This window comes from Mustela nivalis (assembly GCF_964662115.1).
Source record: "Mustela nivalis genome assembly, chromosome: 5".
Lineage (NCBI taxonomy): Eukaryota > Metazoa > Chordata > Mammalia > Carnivora > Mustelidae > Mustela > Mustela nivalis.
In genome coordinates this window covers 96,518,125-96,536,523 of record NC_139024.1, presented here as the reverse complement: position 1 = coordinate 96,536,523, position 18,399 = coordinate 96,518,125, and positions in this window count along the sequence as shown.

Genomic DNA, 18,399 nt, shown 5'->3' with positions numbered 1-18,399 from the left:
TTTGCACAGTGTACCCTTTTATGCCATTTTCATTTTGAAACATTTTGAGAAAATAATACAATTTAAAACAAACAGCTTTTCTTTTACCTAACTCTGTGATATGGTATAGCCTATATCCCAGAGATATTACCTAGCCTGGTTTTAAAATCACTGTGCTTCAACTTTTCATGTATAAATAGGTGGCAAATGTATATGACTATTTAGCTAGGCCAGTTCCTAGGCCAGACTCAGAAGCAAATAATAGTGAGTAAAATCAATGTGGTCCTTGCTTCTAAGAGCTTAAAGTCTAATGGGTCAAAATGAAAACCACAGTGTTTTTTCCCCTAGGTTTGGTGAGGATTAGATGAAATGATGTGTTTAAGAGCTTAGCACTATGCCAGCACTAAGCATGCACTTATTAAGTCTTAGTTTCTGTGGTTGTAGGCTGTCATTATCATCATTTGTAAGTAATATCTAGGCTGTGTGTTGATAATTAGCAACAAATGAACTGACTTTGAATTTAGAAAGACAATGAAAATACAAAATGTGAAGATATTCAACTAATTTAATAATTGGGAAAACACAAACTGAAAAGAGGAAGAAATATATTTTTCTTTTCTTTTGCTGGTGTATCCTTTTGGGGGCATCTTCTGTGGAAGAGAGGAAATAGTCACTTTTATCCACTGGTAGTCAGTATATGCATGGGTACAACTTTTCTGGAGGGCAGATGTATATTTATTTTTTAATATATAATTCATGTGTGTATGATTTGAAATGTGCATTCTTTTTGATAGAATGATTCCATTTTTAAGACTATTTCCTCAAGAAATAATTAAAATATATCCTAAGGATAAATAAGAGAGATCATATATCCCATATACTATAAGCTCCATGTGGGGAAAGACTATGTCTGATCTCTCCACAGCAGGATCCCCAGTGTCTAGCATAGCAGTTGGCAGAAAGTAGGCACTCAAAATATTTATTTAATGAATGAATGAACAAATAAGCATGTGTGCAAAGGTTTATAAAAAAGGATGTTCACTTCATTGTTTATATAATTGTGATTAATGGAAATGCTCAATGTTCATTTGCAGAAGACTGTTTCAAGCTGTCTACTCCACTTAAAATAGAATCCATGCTCCTTTCCATTTCATTTCGACCCATTAGACTTTCCAGTTCTATGACCTGACTCTAAGACCTGGCTCAGATCTCATCTCCCACACTTTTCGTCTTGCTTAATTCCAATCCCATCACACTATCCTTGCTATCCCTCAAATAAGGCATACATGATCTCACCTCATAGCCTTAAATTTGCTGTTTCTGCCATTTGATAGGTGCATGGATTCTCCTTGACTCAGCTCAATAGCACCTGCTCAAGAGGCCTGGCTATCCCATCTAAAACAGCAATTCCAACCCCTTCACCTTGCCCCTTAACTTTGCCAGATTTATTTTCTTTACTCTTAAGGCAATACCTGGTAAGAATCATTGAAACTGCTGAAGGAATGATAATAATGTCTAAAAAAATAATGCTTTGATACTCATAATATGAAGATGCACCAAAATGCCAGAGAAGCATCTTATCTCTTAGTGAGGCTGGAAACTTATTTCCCAATGTAAACTCACCTGGGAATAGAGACAGGACTTCCAGGTCAAAAAAGAAATGGCTAGGACCTAATGATGTATGGGTAATTAGTCTGCAGAAGCACTCTGTTTTGTAACTTCTTTTAGCTACAGACACAGGAAAATAAATGATAGAACCCTCCCTTTTTTTATTCTAAAAGACTGCTCTGTAGATAAACCCAAAGAACCCTACATACAAGTAACTTGTGTATTTTAAAATAAAATAAATGCATATTAACTGAATACAGTAGAAACAATAAAAATATGAAGAAATTAATATTTGATAGGAAACAGGATATATCAAGCCAGCTTGATAAGCACCTCTAGATAAGCACCAGCAAGACCTCAAGCCAAGTGGGCCTCATTTACACACTATTTACCTTTTTCTTCAATTAAGAGGAGAGAAGTGATTTAAAATATGAGTCCCGGGCAATCCCTTTCTTCATCAATATTAAAACACCAGCAACATTGGAATAATTAAGGCTGAACTAAAACACAAATTGTTTTCAAGTTGCAGTTCTTCCAGTTGGAAAACATTGACGTTCCCTTATCAGCTCAGAAAAGCATCCTTGCAGGATATGCGTCCAAATTACTACAGTAATGTCCCCAATATAAATAGAAAATCAAGTTCATACCAGAGCTTCATTCAGTGTCACCTTCTCAAAGAAAAATATGTATGCTCCTATATGCCCTAAGCTCACAAGTAATCCTACAACTAATGCTAAATAAACCAGTCTTCAAGGGGAGTAATCATATGGTTAAACTTTCCCTTTTTTCCCTGATTGCTTTTACATTCAAATTAAATGAAAATCCCACTTGGGAGCTCCAGCCAAAAGTTCCCACCTTGAAGCTTTTTAAAAGAACTTAAAAGAGACCATGAGTCACAGCCTCATTCCCCACCCTGGGCAAACTCCAACTGGGGTCAGAGGAGGTGACCTACAGGCTTCCCACCTGCACCCTCTTCAGCTCTCAGAGGACAGGTCTAAGTAATGATGCATGGCAAACATGGCGTGAGCATGTGCACGCACACACACACACACACACACACACACACACTTCTTGGAAGCTATGAGATGCACCTTCTTTTCCTCTTTCAAAGTCCAAACTATTTTGGGTTTTTGCAGACAGAACCCCCTCCTTCTTGTGAGCAGGAGAAAGTGCTGGAACGCTTGGAAGACCAGAGAAAAAGGACTTTCAGACCCTAGCCACGGCTAAGGAACAGGGAAAGGATTGGGATTAATCGGAACTGGGGCGATTCCCGTCATAATATATATGGCTTTCGTTATGATAATAAACTATTCCAGGAAGTAAGTTGCGAGGCAGAGAAAAGGAGAAGAAACTGTCTCTCTCCCCCTCTCCCTCTTCGGAAGGAAGCAGCAGCGTCTCCTTGCAGAACGACAACCCCGAGGATACAGCAGTTGTCTTCAAATCTGTGACCATAAAAAATCATTATCTCTGTGAAATACAGCAATTTGGGAGATAATCAAACGGTGACCAGGGGGCAGAGCTGCCAATCTGAAGGATTATGCTCCCGCGCGCCCGCCTGCGCCTGACCTTCCTGGGAGCCAGCTGTCGGCGCGGCGAAGACGCCCCATCCACTCCGGGCACATTCATTAGGCTGCCTTCGGTGCATGAGCCATTTGCATAACACCCCGGCTTTCTTAATTAGTACTTCATTTCTCCCTTGACTTATTTTGTGGCTAAGTTCACTGTCCCCCCTCCTTGATCCTCTCTTCCCTTGCTGAAACATACGAAGGAGGAGACGAGGTGGGCCGGGAGGGTGGGAGGGAGAAACGAATCGGACTTGCAAATGAAGGCACTGGTAATGAGTCTATTAATATTTTCAGATTTGCGCGAGGTTTCTTCGTGGAAAAACTAGGAAGAGAGAGTGCTCGGGGAGAAATGTACCCTCGGAACTTCTAATTCCACCACCCGCCAGTGGGCTGTGGGAGGGGTAGGCGGTGCCAGCACATTTGCCTCCTTCTCTGCCCCCTTACTTAGTTAGGATACACCCACTCAGGGGGTGCTGAGTCTCTGGTGTTGGGTTTTTTTCAGAATTAATACTAATTCCATCAGGGGGAGGGATCGTGTGGGTCCACTCATTGTGGAGCTGGTCTCAGATTCTAATGGGGCGTTGGGCGAACGTTGACCTAGTAGCTCCATGCATTTCTAATTTCTTACTCTGAACTCTCTTGCTGGATGATTGTAATGCGAGTGGAAGGGAAAGATGAGCAAATATATTCAACATGTGATTGTTACAGTCGGGATGGATAATTCAGATCCAAACAGAACCAAACGACTCTTTTCCTTAGAGCTATGGTTTATTTTACCGGATCTGAGGAGTGGAAATGTCTTACCTTCCCCGCGTGATAGCTACAGCCTGTGAGATTAGGAAATCTCCAATACTGCTCATGAAGAGAAGGCAGATTCTGCTGTGTGGGCCCAGGGGACATCTGATGGCTTCTAGAATAGAATGTAAACTGACCATTGCTAAAGCCACAATAAGCAACGCTTAGTCCTGAGATGTATGGAGGACATCAATAGAAAGAAAGAGTTATTTCTAGAAAGTCTCACTAACTGCTTTATCTACTTACAGTTATAGTATACCTATATTTCTTTAAATATTTAAACTCTATAAAAAGCAAAGCATTCTATTTGCACTATAATACCGAGAGGAATTATTTTCAACCAAATATTTAATATATCTTGATCCTTATTGAAAGTGTAATGTTGGGCAGAGTAGACTCAGAAGGTAAGAAGAAAGAATAAATCCTCTTGAAGTTGCAGTCTATTGGAGGAGTGAAGACACATTCATAATCGGGATGATAACTATTCCGTAGCGATAAACAGGTTAACATCACAAAAAGAAGGTGTCCCCACCCAAGGGTTTGTAGACTTACAGGAGATGGTAAGTCGTCTGTTGGTTGCTCCTGTCACGTGAGTCCCAGGACCATAAAGTAGGATATATTTTTGACCACATCCTGTCACTGCACATGTATGTAGCAAAATACTTCCTATGTCCCAGGTTCCTCACCAATATACAGATAAATCCAATATACTACTTATAATTGTTAAAGGATTTACCTGATGCCTCTCAATACCAATAAAAAGATTAATTGGTCAGTGTCCCCTGAGATAGATTACTCACAATTTTATTCTTTATTCCCGTGGTCGGAAAGATCCAAATGAAAAGCTGAAACCTAAACACAAGAACCTTTAAGTATTACTGCCTAAGGGAAAAAAGTCTTTAAAGCAGACTTATTAATTGTTTCAGTGATTCAAAAAAAATAGTAATAATAGCCAACTACATTTCTATGGCATTTGTGCTCAACAGTTAATGTAAGTCATGATCACTTTGAAAATTCTTAACCTCATTTCTTTAAATATGGCTTGATTTTCCTCCTTCAGTGAGTTCTGTAACCATGCCAAACATAAAGTTTATAGCTTCAATGCAAACATTGTCTTAATAGAGAGGGAGGGAGTGCTTTTTAAAAATCTCTTAAAACCTTATACAAGCTGAATCTATTTTGCTGTAACTACTAAGCACACATGCACATACATACAAATAGAAATAAACAAATAAATAAATAAATAAATAAAGACTTTGAACATTAATGCATGAAAGGAAACATTTCAACTCCAAACCATTATTTAGAGAATGCTGCAAGCAGTCCAAGGAAATAGTTTTTAAAAAGGAACTTACTCCTTAATAAAAAACAAAACACTGATACACATTCAGAATTTTCCTTGATCACTTTTCTTAAATAGTAAAATTTATAAGTTATAATTATGTGGACAATATATATTTTGTATTATATAGGCATATATACTTGTATTCAGAATAAACACATTTATATATGAAACAATATGCAAATGATCATTTTTATGACTAACAGATACTCTTTAATATGTAATCATGCACACATGCATAATTTATAAGTAACATATACCTATTCACATTTCCAAATGCATTTCCTTTTTATTATTTCTTATTCATTCTTTATTTCCAACTGAAATCAAATTATTCTTTCACCAGGGACTCTTTCTTTTCTCTTGTTTAAAAAAAAAAAGTGAACATAGTAATTGAATTCTTACAATTAAAACTCTGTAAGAATTCCATCTGCAAAGTTAAAAACACACAGGGCAAAGGAGAGGCCAAGAAGTTATGTTGGCAGCAATATATATTACTCATGAGCAATAAGAGAGGGTAAAATAGTATGTGAAGCGATCATTTGAAATGTTAAGCTTTGAAATATTTGCCCATAATGTTATTTTAACATAGTTGGTTGCACTGAATGGATGTGGGTCTCTGTCCCAAGTGATACTTCTGTGAACATAAAGTGTCTGCAGGTGTTTGCCTCCAGGTAGGTCACTGAAAGACAATGCAAATGAGGACAATTTCCCCAGTAGCAGCAACCATAGAAATTAACAAGCAGAAACCTGGTAGACACCGGCATCCTTCTCTATAGGAAGATAAGTTTCGGGGCATTTTAAAATTTGCCCTCCATTAACTCCTGGATTACGCCATCCTTCATGTGTGCCACCAGGTCGTAAGCATGGAAACCGAATATAAGAAATTCTCAATTATCCACTTATAGAATATGCACTTTATATTTTGTGCAGGGCATGTGTGATATTCCACACTGGCCACTGGCTGCCATAAATCTTGTGTTTATTTCTGGAGCATACTCCCTTCCATCAACTGGCCAGCATTTGGGGAAAGAATTTTAGTACAAGCTTAACATGGGCAAACCACTACCCCTTCCGCACAAAAGTCATATACTATATTTCTACTCTACAAATAATGTTTTCATAGCAAATCTTGTTTTAGATTATTACTACATATACTAGTTCACTTTGACCATTTTGTCAGTACAGATCATTGAGAAGAGGTAAAAAAAAAAAAAAATGAGTTCTATAATGTGTCCAGCTTTTTTGTGTTACTCATTTAATTTTCTTCAAGAGTCCATGAGCTAGGTATTAATGTCTCCATTTCACAGATGAGGAAACTGAGGCGTACATGGAATGAATAATTGCTTGACTATCACAACTGGAAAACAATGACATCAGCATTTGATGCCAGGTCACTCTGACTCTAATGCACTTGATTTTTTCCACAATGAAACGTTGCTTTGGTCTACTATATACAAGCAATGTTTGCAAATGGCTTGGGTAATTGCAAAATGAACAGTATCTATAAAAAGGAAGCATTCATTGTGCAGTGAAACTCACCTAATGAAACAGCTCACAGATGTATATAACATATATAATAAAATCACTCAAATTTAACAGTTACCTAGAATGAGAGGACATGCATGCTAGTCAAGGCAGGCCAATGCAGACAAAACAGAAGAGATGCCCTCCTGGAAACGTTTCTAGCATTCAGACCAAGATTTTCCACACATTTCCTTATGTAACTTATGCCATCACTGGTAATAAAATAGGAACTTGAATTCTACAACACCGAGGCAACGAAATGTCCTGCTACGGGACTGCATAGCAACCAGATGTCCACAGTGGAAGGTCTGGGAAAGACAATGAGATACAGTACTTTCCCTCCAGGGCAGTATTGATCAAAGGACTAACACATATACATGTTTCATCATTCAAATGCTAATGAATCTATAAACCTCATTATTTCTTATCTATCTTTTGAGTTTCCACAGCAGTTTTTGGTGACATACCATATTTATGCCAATAATGTTTGCACTTTTTATATGCATTTTCTGAGCCCAACAACAGACAGGAGACAACGAGCCAAGAAAAAATATTATACGAACATAATGCCATAGCATGCATTATTTGGGGACTGACAATAGATACAAACTTTTCTGTCTCTCTGCTTGCAGTGTAACTTGTGTCAAAAGAGGATTATTACAAGGTAGAAAAACAACAACAAGACATTTAATAAGTGAGACACCAGAAAACATTTGCTATGTGAATTCTGAAACTCTCCGAAGGTAGAAACTATAAAAGGTTACTACATGTTTTCACACATACTGCACCAATCCAGATCTCTGGATAAGGGTCAGAGGGCTCAGCAAGAACTAATTAGTTAAGAAGTCAGAGACAAAATACTTTTCTGCTTTCATACTGGATTTCCTTCTCTTTCTTTATTACACTTCTTAATGTATTTTTTTGTTGTCACTGTCATGGTTTGGTTTTAGAGAGCACAGTGATATACTGGGAACACCACGACATGTGAAGGCACAAAGATCTGGGTTCAAACTTGTCCTGCTACTTAGCTGCAAGATGACCTTAATCAACTTAAGTCATCTGTCTGAGCCTGGGTGTTTTCACCTGTAAAATGAGGATAATCATTATTATTTCTAGGTATGTGACCTATTATGATTTACTCAACATTTCTGATATATGGGCTTTTCTATGTAAAATGAGATTAATATCTACTTTATAGGGTGTGCCGAGGATTTAATGTCATAATAGCCCCACACACCTAGCACAGTACCAAGTGCCCGGTAGGTTCTAAGAAAATCGGTATTAGTAATTTATGCTAGAAATCTATGCTCCTGGCAGAGTATTTTTAAAGTAATACCAATGGTCAGAGATAATCTTTGCATATTTTGGTGCACTATCTTCCATTCATATATATATATATACACACGTATATATACGTATGTATATATAATATATACATATATATTTATGTAATTGAAATTATATTTATCCATAGTTTCATAGTTGCTGTAACAATTTGTTATGTAATGAGCATTTCCCTCTAGACTATAAATTCTTTATAGTCATTATTTCAGTATCAGCATAATATCACATTTTGGGGTATAATACAATTTGTCTAGTTAAATTATGATTTTGCTATGATACATATTATACTCTATCATTAGCCATGTTTCTGAATATTTCTGTTTAGTTCTATTTATTAAAGTGCTTATCTGTACTCCTGTGTCAAAAGACACATTGAGCCAGAGAAGTTTGGGGAAGGAAATATAAAGAAGGATTAACTTCCCCAGAAGCAGTGAAAGAAAGGTAAAGAAAACACGATACTGATACAGTGAAATGTAAGGAAGGAAAGAGAAACTAGAAAAATGTGACAAGGAGACCTACTTTTCAAAGGCCTTACAGTTTGACAAATAATTAAAAAAAGAAAAAGTACTGACTAGTACTGGTTCTGATGATCCAGAGAGCCCCTCTTTATTGAGAAAAAATTCCTTAAGACAGATCTGCAAGCCACAGCTCCAGTAGCTAGAATGCTTTATGCTGCACACATTCAAGGAGGGTCTAGAAAACATTAGAAGTTCACAGATCTGAAAACTAAGTGTGGCTCTAAAATCCTTCAGAAGTACAGGAGAGATCTGTCATTGATGTCCCCATTTCTTTTTCTTTTTCTTTTTCTTTTAATTCTACCCTAAAACCACTAACAAGATTTCCTTGCAGAAGTGTTAAAAAAGCCCAAACGTGTTTATGAATCAGGTGGATTCCCCTATACAAAATGTCTACGTGTTAAAATGTCAAACAAAAACGTGTTGAAATTACTTCTAGTTGGAGAATGTGAATGGCAATAACCAACTGCCATGCTTCAGTTCCCCCTTGATAAAAGAGGCCTCTGATTTCTAAATGCAAACTGAATTGACAGTTCAAAAATAAAGTAAAAGTAAAGAAAAAGAAAATGGATAAGCAGAGCCAAGGAGCTTGGATCACAAGTTGCAAACTCTTTATGTCATCCTTGGAGTGGAACAGCGTTTCTACTGACTCAGACTTGGGACCAGGGTCACGTAATGGGCCATGTTCAGGGCTAGGCAGTACACCTCATTTTTCTTGGATACTGTGAAAGGAAGGTGTTTGACCAGTCTGTATATTTGAAGAGAAATGCAATCTATCACTCTCATTCTTTTCTGCTTCATCCATAAATGATGCTGAGGAGAGATTTTCCCACGTCCAGCAAGTTTCATCCTCACAAGAAACATCCTTACAAGAAACCAGTATATTTTTCTTCTCCTGCAGTCTTTTCCTGCTCACACAACCCATCTTACTGGCCCTGGGGTTTTATCAAAACAAAATTACCATCGTGCCTGGTGTAGGACTAATTTTTTGTCCTGTCCATATTTATATCTGGTAGTTGCCATTGTAGCAGTAAACTTCTGTTTATTGGGGGTCCACTGGGCATACAGCCACTCAGGGAGGAGAGTGGAGATGTTCCTCCCACTTGGACCAGCTAGTATCAGAGCTTCCAATCTGACAAAGACCAAAGTACAATCTGACAGGATGCCCAAAGGAAAGTATAAAACACTAAGAATGGAAACATTTCACTTCTACCCATAACTGCAGCGATATCTCTAGGTTTAAAGATAGGATTTAGGGATGCCTAGGTGACTCAGTTGGTTAAGCATCTGCCATCAGCTCAGGTCATGATCCCGGGGCCCTGGGATCAAGTCCCACAATGAAGTCCTTGCTCTGTTGAGAGCCTGCTTCTCCCCACTCCCAGCCATTCCCCCTGCTTGTGCACTCTCTCTCTCTCTCTCTCTCTCTTCTAAAATCTTAAATAAAATAAATATAGGATTTAATATAAATAGCATATGTGTTTATAGCAGGAGTCATGGAGTATGACTCAAGTCACATAAACCCATGGGAAAATTTATGTTATAAAACAATGTTTTTTTCTATTTATAACAGCTTACCGCTAGCTAGCACAAATCTTAAATTTACAGGATATAACGATAGCGCACAATTAGAAGTGATGACAAAGGCTAGCTTCGAATAGACCACTATCTCACCAAGTCTGTACTTGGGCCATATTTTTCAAAAGCCCCAAATTTCCCTTTTCTGGAATCTTGACCGTTATGCCTTCTATTGTCAAAAGCACAAGAATTGTTTCTGTTTCTTGTCAGAGACCCACAATCTTGTTCTATGACCAAACTTGCAAATTTCACTGATAAAAAAAAAAAAATCAAACTCTAAGAATGTATTTGATACTGGGATAAAGCTGAATCAACTTGTTGCATGTATTAAATTCTTCTAGAAAGAAGCATCTAATGCACCTTTTCACAGAACATCCCTCCCCTTTTGCCTTGTACACTTCCTGCTACTGTATCATTCCAGCATGTCCACTAACTACATCCTCTTTGTCCTTGTTTACGAATGCAACTATCATCAACTTTTTGGTTATAAATTATCTCCTAAAACTAAACTGGGGCAACCAATCTCATTTTCAGCATAAGACCTGAGGCTTAGAAAAGAGTATAGTCCCAGAAGTGAAACAGCAGGGTTTTATTTAATATTGTCTTCAGTCTATCCAACCTTTTTAAAATTGGCATTGCAATGACATTTGGGGAAAACTATATTGTGAACTCTTCAATATATCTGTTTAAAGGCTCAAAATTAAATAGCTACTGTTAATTTCATCAATACAGATGAATACTGGACACAGTGATACCACTGGTTTCCATAACTGAGAGAAGAGTTGGGATGAAAAAAAAAAAATCCTTTTGTAAGGGATAAAGAAAGAAAACTATCTTAGGTTGGGTAGAATTATAATCTAACACTAGTCTAACATTATTTAGATATATGTCTATTCAACTGTAGAGATGTAAATGAATGGAAATGGAAGAGGAACAGGGAGGAGGAAGCCAAGAGGGAGAGAGGAAGGGGAAAAGGAAACATAGGATGTAGAAACAATTTTTTTGTGTGATTTTCAAATATGGGGGACTTTTTATTATGTGTTATTTCTCAGCGGTAAATATCAAACTCTAAGTGGTCAGTTTTCAAGACTAACACACTTTAAGAATATCTCTAAGTTAATAAATTTGCATAGATTGGTTTTTCACCATTTTCGGCTCAGGGCCCCTCCATTTCCTTTATGCATTTAGCAGTGTGCTCTGCTGTGGCCTACGAGAAGACACTCCACTCTGGAGTCTCACTTAGGGACAGGCTGACTAGATGATTTTCATTTCAACAAGTCACTCATTCACTGAGTCTCTCTATGCACCCATATCCTGTTGTAGATGTACTTTGACCACATTCTAGAGTGATTAAATCATCTTAAACTTACTGGCTTCCATAAAATATGGTTATTTCTCTCCAAGAGTTTGAAATCATCATTCCTTTAAAAAGAAATGCTGATTGTCAAACCAAACCAGAACAGAAGTGACAAAGCAAAGATTAAACTATCGTGGGCATTCACCAGTGATTTCCAGAATACAAAAGATCTTGTAAGATATAGTTTATTGTACTAAGCCACTTTTATCCAAATTTATCAAGTGTTCATTTTCATAACTTTCACTGCCTTACTCCCACCATTTACATTTAAATGCAAATCTTATTTTGTGGCTCCACTAAAGATCTTATATAGAACCAAGGGAAATTACTATACAAATGCCATTACCTAGAAGTTTGAAATCCTAAGACTACAAAAGGGTTAATTAATTACATTATCTGTAGCATTACCCTGGCTACATTCTGCCTGGAAGGCATATGGATCCACTCAGCTGCTGAATTTGAAAGAGCTGTGTCCTTTTCATGCAGAAGAAAAATCATCGACATAACCCTCTTCTACCCCCACCGTAAGCACTAGATGTTTCTTTTTCTCCTGATTATTGTGTTTCTGGTGAAATAATTAAATGAACCAACGTTAAATAAGTACCAAAATATTTCACACCATCCTGAAAATCTGGGTACTGCTTAAATATTTCACTCAGCGCCTACCTATGAAGTTGCTATTATGTTCTAGACAAAGTGCATGACATCAGGGAGGGCTGGGGAGATTCAAAGATGACTGAGACGCTGTGCATGCCAACCAGGAACTCATATCAGAAGTTCACAAGAGGTCGCAAAAAAGAACATGGAAAAAGCACCCCAAGCTTTGATTTGCTAAGAAAGCAGTGGTGCTGTGTCAACCATTTGCTTAGGTCTTTAAGCAGTCCAAATGAACTACATAACTGTTTAGTTCATTGGAGACTTTCCTTTTTGTGATTTTCCTCAGCCTGTAATTCCTTTAGTTCTTTCATCTTTTCATTCTCTATTTTGCTCTCTCTTTCCAAATAAAAACAAAAACAAAACGAAAGACCAGAAACAGAGGCCTCTAATACATGGACATAATATCATAGGAAAAATGCCAAAAGACAAAGGGAAATTTAGGGTAGAAAAGTAATTGAAATGGGAAAAAATAGTATACGAAAGCATACACGAGAAACTCCTGAACAGAAGAATGGATGGCAAATGGGCTCTGAGTTCCCTAGTGGCCAAAGGTAAAGACGCATAATTCAAAGTTTCCAAAACATTAGTAGCATTTCAGCAGCTGCTAAGAAGCAGCAAGCTTCTCCCAGTGTAAAGTTAGAGCATCCTTCTTGAGTCCACAGAGAGAAACATTGGGTGGAGCAGCAGGCAGTATTCTCCACAACACCCAGTTACCTGGCCGAGCGCATTTTTAAAGTATGAAACACCAGAGATTTTTGTTGTTGTTGTTGGTATTTGTATGGTTTTGGAAGGACAGAAAAACTCTGAAACCTGAATCATGTACAATATGAGGTTTCTCTCTCTCTCTCTCTCTCTCTCTCTCTGTATGTACACACACACACATGCACACACACCCCTCCTTCAAAATTAACATTTTGCATCAGATAATGTTTCCCTGATTCAGAAAGTGTTCTTTAACTCCATAATTCTTAGGAGGAGAAAGGAAAAAGAGAATCGACTAAGAAAAACTCCTACTGCATGAGTAACTCTTTTTTTTTTTTAAGATTTTATTTATTTATTTGACAGAGAGAAATCACAAGTAGTCGGAGAGATAGGCAGAGAGAGAGAGAGGGAAGCAGGCTCCCCGCTGAGCAGAGAGCCTGATGCGGGACTCGATCCCAGGACCCTGAGATCATGACGTGAGCTGAAGGCAGCGGCTTAACCCACTGAGACACCCAGGTGCCCCTGCATGAGTAACTCTTAATCCATCTCATAGCCTGCCCCCAAATTAGACAATGAACTACAGGACTGCTGAAATTGATGTAAGTAACAGAGCTTCAGAAAAAGATAAATACAGGAGTGCCTGGGTGGCTCAGTTGTTAAGCATCTGCTTTCAGCTCAGGTCATGATTGAGCCCCACGTAGGGCTCCCTGCTCCACGGGAAACCTGCTTCTCCCTCTCCCACTCCCCCGGCTTGTGTTCCCTCTCTATGCCTCTCTCTGTCAAATAAATAAATAAAATCTTTAAAAAAAGAAAAAGATAAAGAAGAAAAGATAAATAAAGCTAAACATAGGGCTGAGCATCAAGACTAAAGAAGACAACAGTTTTAATTGAAAACAAAAATAAAAAGATACTACTTTTAAAAATTGCTATTTTTAGCCCTCCCCCTCAAAAGCAAACTGTTCAGAAAATTCTTATGGATTATGAAGAGATGAAATTATCCGAAGTTAAAAAATAAAGTATTTATCTTATTACTAATGTAGTTATAACTAGTGTTGAATGAAAAACTGCTTCTACAGATGGAAAGGTTTTCTCAGATATACTTTATAACTTAATATCGGTAATACCTTTTTTTAATGGGATTGCAATATATCATTTAAAAGGTTGTGTTATTTTATTCTTCATTTTGAAGACAATTTTTTAATTTTTTGATTCACTTATTTTATATGATTTATATTCATTAAATTTAGACACTAATATTTTTATCAAAATGGTTATAGTTGCAATATTTAAATTTTTATAAATTTCTGTTTTTACTTGACATTCTAGCACAGGTTTCCACATTTTAAAATTTTGATTTGCATTGGAAATTTATCACCAATTCTTTTATGAATCTTAAAATACTTTTAAAAATGCCATTAAAAATAAAATGCTATTATTACCCAATGTTCCATATTACACACTATAACTATTAAAATGTTGTTCTTGTCCTTTTGTTCCAGGGTTGCAATCACACACAGTTGCTCCCATTACCAATTCCATGACAACCACATGTGCCAATTTCTCCAACCATCTGAGCAGAGTTTATAAACTCCCTAAAACACAAAAGCAAAACAAAAAACTTTTACCTTATGGGTTTACTACAACCAGTTCTGCTCACCTGCTCACCGAAGACCAAATGAATACCTGTTTTCTGTTAGGTGGCCTGGTTAAAAAATCAGAATTCTGTGAGCATTGAGCACAGAGAGAATAAAAACTTAATAATGTCAATACTTTTATTGGAAAACATGCAATTCAACCTGTAAAAAAACTCACTGAATTTTATTTTTGTTCACTTGCAAATTTACGTTTGACCTTAGGCAAGTCACCAAAATCTTTGCATCTTAATTTCCTCATTTTGGGGGTGCCTGTGTGGCTCAGTCATTAAGCGTCTGCCTTCGGTTCAGGTCATGATCCCAGGATCCTGGGATCGAGCCCCACATCGGGCTCCCAGCTCTATGGGAAGCCTGCTTCTCCCTCTCCCACTCCCCCTGCTGGTGTTCCCTCTCTCACTGTATCTCTCTCTGTCAAATAAATAAATAAAATCTTTTTTTTTTTTTTTAAATCCTCATTTTGGGGGCACCTGGGTGGCTCAGTGGGTTAAAGGCTCTGCTTTTGGCTATGGTCATGATCCCAGGGGCCTGGGATCAAGTCCCGAATTGGGCTCTCTGCTCAGTAAGGAGCCCGTTTCCCTCCCTCTCTCTCTGCCTGCCTCTTGCCTACTTGTGATCTCTGTCTGTCAAATAAATAAATAAAATCTTTTTTTAAAAATCCTCATTTTGCTTATGGATATACTGAAATAACATTTTCTGGTTTAGAGAGCTGCTTTGTAGAAGCACATATTCATAATTAAGGGACTCTGAACCGTAAATGGCAAGCATTCCTTGTTTCCAGGAAGCCATATATCTTTTTAAACCTCAGTGTGTTTCCGGTAGCACAATAAAATGGCCTAGTCCCTCATTTGGATGAATTGGGATTAAGTAATACAGGCTAAATGGCTGGCTACACAGTGCCATCACACTTAAAGTTAGTTGAAACCAGACACATGATCTGCAGAAGACCCAATAACCAAGGGCATTGCATATTTTTAATGCACTGATGAGATCTTCTGTTGTCCTAACATTGCAGCCTATACTTTCATAGCAGGGACTCAGGCATTCTGATCATGGCTATTACCCACAGCATCCAAAGCACCCAAATCCTGCAAAATCGGCATTTCAAAACTGAAAAATGTCAGCCAGTTGGGTGGCAAGTTCAGTCAACCAGCTTGGTGCCTTATAGACAAAACAGTTTGCTAAATGACTGACATTTTCTTTATGTTTCAGGAATCTATTCTGACTCCATACAGACAGTCCAAGGGAAAGATGATTTGGCAAGACGTGTACTCCAAGTCTAAGTGAATAAGTAAATCAGAAAGAATATATCTTCTGCGAGCACGGGTCATTTTCTGTGCTCTCAAGTTGAGTGTGACCTAGAGATGAATCACTTAATCACCTCCTTAGGAAAACTTCTCAGGTCTGCTGTTTCTTAATTTATAAAACGGGAAGGTTGCTCGGAGGAATTATGGCCTGTCATCCAGAAAGTGTTTTGAGCCCCCTCACAGTCACTGGGCAGCATTTATTGAGCGCCCACTGTGTGCTTAACACTGTGCAAACACAAATGTGTCAGGTTAACAAATCACAACCCTTCTGGCTGCAAAATAATTTTTAAAAACCCTCAGCTCCATTAATATTCCATGCCATATGGTGGAGAAAGGTCTAAATTCTATTGCTTTTGCCTTTACAGATAATTTATGAAAAAAAATGAAATATTAACTAGGAATGTGGTAGAATAGCTTTCTGTTTCACTAGGGGATGACAGATGAAGCCGCATAGGCACACATTTGAATAAGGAATTATCAATCAACCTCAAACTTGACCCACAGCTGTCATCCCTATAAATTAATGTTTACCATTTTTAAGTATGTGCAGGACATCTGGAAACACACACAGGCTGTGGCTGGCGAGAAATTTCCAAGAAATAGTATATCAAAAGCTAATTATAGCAGCAGCGAGCCCAAGTGTCATTTTGTTATGGTGAATTATAGACGGGGAGCTCTGTCACCGCAAACTGTTATTCATAACTAAATCATAATGCTTTTAAGTTTTAATTAATCTGCTTAGCTTTAGTTGCAAGGGAGAAGCTTGCTTAACTGTTAAGCCACCGAGGCTCTCTCGGGCTACCCTGAAACGGCATCCGAGCACCTGAGGGAGCAAGACCACATTATCAGGCTGACATTGTGTCTATTAAAGAGAATTTCTTTTAATATGCCAGAGTCTGAATATTTCTTTCTATTTCATTATCCAAAAACCAATTAATTTTCCATAAGAGCACCAAATTAATTACAAAGTACTATGGAAATCAGAGATGTCTCTCCTTCCTCACCATTATGGAAATGCCAAGCCCCTTGGCAGCGAAGTCTTTGGAAGGTACTAGTTTTTCTCGTTAGTTAACATTTTATTTGTGACGTGGGGAAAACACTTATGAGCTTTTTATTTCTCTTCCATAAAACTTATTTCTTCTGATTGCTTACTCAGTCCACACTCTATTTAATCGTCCTTACCTCAGGATGGTTAGCTGGAAAAAGGGCATTTTTCCATAAAGAAACTCCCCCTTACTCATTGTGACTCCCTGGGTTTTCCTTTTGCCTGCCCAGCTAGACCCTAAACTCCTCATGTGCAGGGCCGTGTTTCAAATTTAATGTATGTTCATACCTTGCCCTATCTGCACTTGGTTATAAACTTCTGTTCTGAATCCATTCTAGCCATTTAGTAAATCCTTGTCACTTGAAGGAAATTTAATTTTTATTAGCAAAGAGAAATTTAAATTTCTTGGATTTACAAGCCAGAACAAATCCTAAAAAGAGAAACAGTATATTGGTTTCTTCACCAAACGACCCAAGGGAGGGGGAGAAATGGCCAGAACTTACAGCTTTTTAAAATTCTGTTAAGCAAACAGAATTTTTTCCTTCTGAGCAATTGTGATGACCTTGTGTAAAAAGGAAACAGTGGAAAGAAATGTAAAAAAAAGTATGTATATAGGGTAATACTATTTTATTATAAATTTTAGTATTTCTGAAATAAAAGCATTATACAATCTTCAAACTTTTATTTAAAGAGTGGAATCTTTTCAAATGAAATAGTGGGAGGACCCTTTTCCCCCCTAAAAGTTCTCAGATCAAGACAGGTAACAAGGGGCCTGGTGATTTCCTAGATATCCCTTGGTCCCAGAAGTGACTCCTCCATTTTCTACAAAAAGGCCTTGGTTTCTGAAAAAACTGTCTGAAAATGCCTGGGAAAATCTTACTGGAGACAAAGTACGCATCACACTACATCTGTTTTCCGTGAAGCTTCCAGTACTATGCCTTGACCCAGCAGGCATTTAATTAACATTTTACTGATTTATCCAAGGGTTGATGTCTTTCATTGCTTTTTTTTTCTTGAATTACTGATTTCTTAGGATATTTTCCTCTAACTTGATTAACTGGGATATAAAGTACAATAAATAAGAATTCATAAACAAAAATTCACAGTTTTTGTCATCATTTACCCAATTTAGCCTGCAGATGAGTTTATGGTTACGATGCTGTAATTTATGGAGCCATAGATAATCATTTAACTAAGGTCTCTCTTTAAAACAGTTTTCAAAGAACTATTTGTTTTAAAAGTTGTGAAGATGCAGACTCAGCCAACTTCCTCCTTGAAATGGAGGTCAGTTTCACTGTCTAAATGGATGGTCCCATGGTTGTACTATCTGACCCCTACAGCCTTTCCAGATCTTCAGAGTCTATAATTCTCAAGCCAAAAAAAAAAGGGGGGGGGGAACGGGGGGGAGATTCTCCTATTCCACACATCAAAT